The sequence below is a fragment of the Salmo salar genome, chromosome 19 (assembly GCF_965601325.2).
Source record: "Salmo salar chromosome 19, fSalSal1, whole genome shotgun sequence".
NCBI lineage: Eukaryota > Metazoa > Chordata > Actinopteri > Salmoniformes > Salmonidae > Salmo > Salmo salar.
This window is the reverse complement of record NC_138309.1, coordinates 52,955,634-52,963,110: the sequence shown is the minus strand read 5'-3', so window position 1 is coordinate 52,963,110 and position 7,477 is coordinate 52,955,634.

Here is a 7,477-nt window from a genome sequence, read left to right as displayed (position 1 = left end):
ATTGGGAGTCATATATTAAGAGTGTGTTTGTCATCTGGGTTTGTGGGTTGTTTCGTTAGCACTGCTATTATTGTAAGTATAGCCTGTTTTAACCTGGCTTTAGTCGGTCCTGTTTTCTGTGTTTGCTTTATTCATTATCATTAAAAGATGAGTATTCAGAACCGAAACAAACAGCAAATGCATCCAACAAATTTGTCGTCACAAGCTTAATGTAGTCATTGTGTGCTATGAATATGGGACCAAATACTTAACTTTTTGCTTCTTTAATACACATATAAGTGAATTTGTCCCAATACTTTTGGTCCCATAAAATGGTGGGACTATGTACAAAAAGTGTTGTAATTTCTAAACAGTTCACCCCATATGGATGAAAACACCCTCAAATTAAAGCTGACATTCTGCACTTTAACCTTATAGTCATTGTATCATTTCAAATTCAAAGTAGTGGAGTACAGAGCCAAAACAACAATAAAATGTGTCACTGTCCCAATATTTTTGGAGTTTACTGTATGTATATGATTATGTGTACGGTCTATAGACAGTATAGACAGTATATGAATAGGAAAGGTGTGTACAGCAGTAAATGTGCCTTCACTAGAACACAATATATACTAATGAAGTGGATAAAACAGTATGTAATATTTTTTAAAGTGACTAGTGTTCAATGACTATGTACATTGGGCAGGGTAGAATACCAGGTGGTAAGCCGGCTAGTAACAGTGACTAACGTTCAGGGCAGGGTACCGGGCTGAGGACGGCTAGTGGTGACTATTTAATAGATAGAAGCTGTTTTTCAGTCTCTCGGTCCCAGCTTTGAGGCACCTGTACTGTCTCCGCCTTCTATATAGATGGTAGTGGGGTAAACAGGCCAGGGCACGGGTGGCTGAGGTCCTTGATGATCTTTTTGGTCTTCCTGTGACACCGGGTGCTATAGATGTCCTGGAGGGCAGGCAGTGTGACCCCGGTGATGCATTGAGCTGGCCGCACCACCCTCTGGAGAGCCCTGCGGTTGCGGACGGTGCAATTACAGTATCAGGCGGTGATACAGCCCGATATGATGCTCTCAATGGTGCATTTGTAGAAGTTTGTCATGGTCTAAGGGGCCAAATTTCTTCAGCCTCCTGAGCTTGAAGAGGCGCTGTTGCACCTTCTCCACCACATTATCTGTGTGGATGGACCATTGCAGGTTTTAGTGATATGCACGCTGAGGAATTTGAAGATTTTCACCTTCTCCACATCGATGTGGATGGGGGCTTCTCCTGAAATACACGATCAGCTCTTCTTTTTTTTACATTGAGGGAAAGGTTTATTTCCTGGCACCACTCTGCCAGGACCCTCAACTCCTCCCTGTTGGCTGCCTCGTCGTTGTTGGTAATCAGGCCTACCACTGTTGTGTCGTCGGCAAACTTGATGATTGAGTTGGAGGTGTGCGTGGCCGCGCAGTCATGGGTGAACAGGGAGAACAGGAGGGGGCTGAGCACGCACCATTGTGGGTTCTCTGTGTTGAGGATCAGTGTGGCGGAGGTGTTGCTGCCTACCTTCAACACCTGGGGTTGGCCCATCAGGAAGTCCAGGACCCAGTTGCACAGAGCAGGGTTCAGACCCATGCTTAGTGATGAGCTTGGAGGGCACCATGGCGTTGAAGGCTGAGCTGGAGTTGATGAACAGCATTCTTACATAGATATTCTTCTTGTCCAGATGGGATAGGGAATTGTGCAGTGCGATAGTGATTGCGTCATCCGTGGATCTGTTGAGGTGGTATGCAAATTGTATTGGTCTATGGTGTCATGTAAGGTGGAGGGGATATGATCCTTAACTAGCCTCGGAAAGCACTTCATGATGACAGATGTGAGTGCTACGAGGCCATAGCCATTATGTTCTTGGGTACAGGAACAATGGTGGACATCTTGAAGCAAGTGGGGACAACAGACTGGGATAGGGTGAGATTCAATATGTCCGTAAACACTCCAGCCAGCTGGTCTGGACATGCTCTGAGGACGCGTCTTGGGATGCGAGGAACGAAAGCTCACAGTCCTCGTAACTGTTTTCCTCAAAGCAGACAAGGGTATTTCGCTTGTTCCGGAGTGAGGGGTCGTTGTCAGTGACTTGATTGGCGTTCCCTTTATAATCTGTGATTGTGATCTGCCATTGAATTGCGACTCCACTTTGTCCCTGTCGTTTTGCCTCTATGTTTGCCTTATGGAGGGCTGGAAACTGGAACTGTGACCTTGACCTAGTTAAATATGATGGTTTGCGCTTTCAGTTTTGCGTGAATGATGCCATCTATCCATGTTTTTGGTTTGATATGGTTTAATCGTCACAGCGGAAACAACATCCTCTATGCACTTCCTGATGAACTCCGTCACTGAGTCAGTGTATACATCAAATTATTCTCAGAGGCAACCCGGAACATTTCCCAATTCGCATAATCAAACAAGCATAGATTCCAATTGGTCAGACCAAAGCTGAACAGTCCTTACCCTGGGTACTTTCTGTTTAAGTTTCTGCTTACAGAGCAAAATGGAGGCATGATCTGATTTGCCAATGGGAAGGCGGAGTAGGGCCTTGTACACGTCCTGGAAGTGGGAGTAGCAATGGTTCAGAGTTCTCGATGCGCGAGTAGCAATGGAGATGTGTTGATAGAATTTCACTAGATTTTCCCTCAGATTTCCTTAATTAAAGTCCCTAGCTACAATAAATGCAGCCTCAGTATATGCGGTTTCCAGTTTGCACAAAGTGTAGTTCCATGAGAGCCGTCGTGGTGTTGACTTGGGGGGGATATACACGGCTATGATGATGACCAAAGAAAATTACCTCGGGAGGTAATGCGGTCGGCATTTGATGGTGAGGTATTCCAGATCGGAAGAACAAAAGGACTTGAGTTCCTGTACGTTACCACAGTCACACAATGACTGGTTAATCATGAAACATACACCTCCACCTTTCTTCTTCTCTGAGTTTTCTTTCTTCCTGTCCGCGCGATGGACGGAGAACCCCGCTGGCTGAAAGGACAGGGACAGTATTTCCAGAGCAAGCCATGATTAACTCTATTTCTTGAACTGCATTGTTGGTTAAGGGCTTTGTAAGTAAGCATTTCACGGTAAGGTCTACACCTGTTGTATTTGGCGCATGTGACAAAGAAAATTTGATTTGATTTGCTTCCGTAAAACAGAGTATGTTATAGTCTCTGATGTTTCTCTGGAAGGAGATCCTCGCCCTGAGATCGTCTACTTTATTGTCCATGGACTGGATGTTAGCAAGTAATATACTTGGAAGTGGTGGATGATATGCACGCCTCCTGAGTCTGAACCCACTCCTTATTCCTTTTCTCCGGTGACGGTGTCTTGGAGCAGCCCCCGAGATTAATGGAATTGCCTCTGGGAGCTCAAACAAAGGATCCAATTCAGGAAAGTTGAATTTCGGGTCGAAAATGCAGGCGAGTGATCGCCGACTTACAGCTAGCTGTAAGTAATAATGGAAGAAATGTTTTGAGCAAATAATGTTAAAAAAAATGTTGGAATTGGCTAGGAGCTAGAAACAGGACGACCATGTCTGTCAACGCCATTTTGTGTCTCATGCTGATTCATGTGAAAACCAAACCTCAACCCGGTCCTGGCTAATTTAGCCTGCTGCTGCTGCTGCAATTTCAACTTTACTTAGATACTGTAATTAGAGAGTCACTTACACTATGTACAGTGCTTTCAGAAAGTACCCCTTTCCTTTTTCCAAATTTTGTTGTGTTAGAGCCTAAATTAAAAAATGGATTAACTTTAGATTTTGTGTCACTGGTGTACACATAATACAGCATAATGTCAAAGTGGATTTTTTTTATTAATAAAAAAATGAAAAGCTGAAATGTCTTGAATCAATAGTCTTCAACCTCTTTGTTACGGCAAGCCTAAATTGGTTCAGGAGTAAAAATGTGCTTAACAAATCACATAATACTCATTTTGTGTTCAATAATAGTGTTTAAAATAATTTTTGAATGACTACCCCATCTCTGTACCCCACACATACAATTATAGGTAAGGTCCTTCAATCGAGTAGTGAATTTCAATCACAGATTCAACCACAAAGACCAGGGAGGTTTTTAAATACCTTGCGAAGAAGTGCACCAGTTGGTAGATGTGAAAAAAAGAACTAGATGCTGAATATCCTTTTGAGCATTTTGAAGTTATTAATTAGGTTTTGGGTGGTGTATTAATAAACCCAGTCACTACAAAGATACAGGCATCCTTCCTAACTCAGTTGCCGGAGAGGAAGGAAACTGCTCAGGCATTTCACCATGAGGCTAATGGTGATATTAAAACATTTACAGAGTTTAATGGTTGTGATTTGAGAAAACTGAGGATGAATCAACAACATTGTAGTTACTCCACAATACTAATCTAAATGACAGAGTGAAAAGAAGGAAGCTTGTACAGAGTAAAAATATTCCCAAACATGCATCCTGCTTGCAACTTAAGTAATAATGCAAAAAAATGTGGCAAAGAAATTAACTTCTTGTCCTGGATACAAAGTGCTATGTTTGGGACAAATCCAACACAACACATCACTGAGTACCACTATTCATATTTTCAAACATGGTGGCGGCTGCATCATGTTATGGATATGCTTGTCGTCGGCAAGGACTAGGGAGTTTTTTTAGGATAAAAATCTACGGAATACAGCTAAGCACAGGCAAAAATTTAAAGAAAAACCTGGTTCAGTCTTCTTTCCAACAGACACAGGGAGACAAATTCAACTTTCAGGAGGACAATAACCTAAAATACAAGGCCAAATCTAAAATAGAATTGCTTACCAAGATGACATTGAATGTTCCTGAGTGGCCTAGTTACCATTTTGACTTAAATTGACTTGTAAATCTATGGCAAGACTTGAAAATGGCTTTCTAGCAATGATCAAAATCCAACTTGATAGAGCCTGAAGAATTTTTAAAGAGAATAAATGGACTGTTCAATCCAGGTATGCAAAACCCTTAGAGACTTACCCAAAAAGACTCACAGCTGTAATCACTGCCAAGTATTTTCTCAGGGGGGTAAATACTTATCTAATCAAGATATTTTTGTATTTTGTTTTTCAAAAATTATATATATATATATATATATATATATATATATATATATATATATATGTTAGAATTTTTCTTCCACTTTGACGTTACATAGTATTTTGTGTAGATCGTTGACAAAAAATGAAAATTAATTCAATTTTAATCGCACTTTGTAACACAACAAAATGTGTAAAAAGTGAAGGGGTGTGAATACTTTCTGAAGGCACTGTGTGTTGCTACTGTAAAGCAGTGAACATGCATTCTGCGGACGTGCAGACTGGCATTAAAGTTAACTTCCTGTTATGCATGAATATGCAGGAACTCCTGACCGTGACTGCTAGACATATTACTTTTCCGAACCAGGGAAGCACATACTTTAAGCCAAATGGTTGCTATGAGGAAATATGTTGCAATAAGAAAAATGTTTTTAGAGAGAATCAGTGGTGGAAAATGTGCCCAGTTGTCATACTTGAGTAAAAGTAAAGATAAGTTAAAAGAAAATGACTCAAGTAAAAGTGAAAGTCACCCAGCAAAATACTACTTGAGTAAAAGTCTTAAAGTATTTGGTTTTAAATAAACGTAAGTATAAAAAGTATAAATCATTTCAAATTCCTTATATTAAGCAAACCAGACGGCACCATTTTCTTGTTTTTTAAATTTACGGATAGCCAGGGGCACACTCCAACACTCAGACATAATTTACAAACAAAGCATTTGTGTTTAGTGAGTCTGCCAGATCAGAGGCAGTAGGGATGACCAGGGATGTTCTCTTTATAAGTGCGTGAATTGGACCATTTTCCTGTCCTAGTAAGTATTCAAAATGTAATGAGTACTTTTAGGTGTCAGGGAAAATGTATGGTGTAAAAAGTACATTATTTTCTTTAGGAATGTAGTGAAGTAAAAGTTGTCAAAAATAAAAATAGTAAAGTACAGATAGAAAAAAACGACTTAAGTAGTACTTATTTTTTATTTTTACTTAAGTACTTTACATCACTGGAGAGAATATTGTCTGTGTGAAAAACCTTGTGTTGGCCTTTGTGAAAATAGATAATCCAATACAATTATCACTGAAGTCAGTACCAATGAACTGTGGGGTGAAATGGTTTCCATTTTCGCGCTGCGATTACGTAAGAGTCACATCTCCCCACAGAGACAAGAGCTGATTCACAGAGACATATCTGAGTCGTAAGGCTTCTGATGCCAGACATTTCACTTGACACCCTCTCTCACACTGTCCTCTCCAAGGCCTCTCCTCTTCAGTGCCTACCAGATTCATGGTTGTGGGGAGAACACTTCACCAGCCCTTCACAAGCTAGAAAGAGCTACAGTAATCTGCACCGCTCTAAGGCCAGCATGACCTACAGAGACAGAAATGAACAATGTTTCCCCGGGACGCTTCCGTGTAGAGTCCTCCTTACTAGCTTTAAATGACATCTTCCAGATGATCATACAGTCCCTATGATGAATTTATACACTGCTCAGACAAGTTCAAATAGATTTTCTGTGTCAGGGTGGAGGTATTTCAGAGCTTGAAGTTGCCTAAGATCTCAATAGAAATGTCTCCCAGCCCAGGCTGATATTTTGATTGTGGTCCCATACTTTCCCATACAAAAAGAGTCAACTAGACCTGGAATTTCACCAATGTGCTAATGAAATGTTATGAGATGTCTCAGGCCTATCTTCCAAATATTATGAGATATGGTAAGCCTACTTTAAGGAATAATGTATATAATGTCTACAAAGTCTATAATGTATACACACTGAGTGTAAAAAACATTAATAACACCAGCTCTTTCCATGGCATATACTGACCAGGTGAATCCAGGTGAAAGCTATGATACCTTATTTATGTCACTTGTTAAATCCACTTCAATCAGTGTAGATGAAGGGAGGAGACAGGAGAAATATGGATTTTTAAGCCTTGAGACATGTATTGTGTATGTGTGTCATTCAAAGGTTGAATGGGCAAGACAAAATACTGAAGTGCCTTTGAACAGGGTATGGTAGTAGTTGGCAGGCAGACCGGTTTGTGTCAAGAACTGCAGAACTGCTGGGTTTTTAACAGTTTCCTGTGTTTATCAAGAATAGTCCACCACCCAAAGTACATCCAGCCAACTTGACCCAACGTGGGAAGCACTGGGGAGGAGGGAGGGGGAGGGGGGGGGGGGTGCAACACAATATTATAACTATGTTATTTACATGCATGTAGTTGCTAAACCAAAAAACAACCAGTAGAGAGGTCTATCATGACTCTGTCAAGCTATCTCCGCCCCCACTCCCCATCTCTCAACGTAGCCTGAGCCGACCAGACGTTTCAGCACCTGGGGCGGACTGTAAGACAGGCCCAGCTGCTCGCTGATTGCTCGAGCGATCCTCGTTTGGCTTCTCCATTGGCTATCATCCTGTATTCACGTGAAGCAGTAT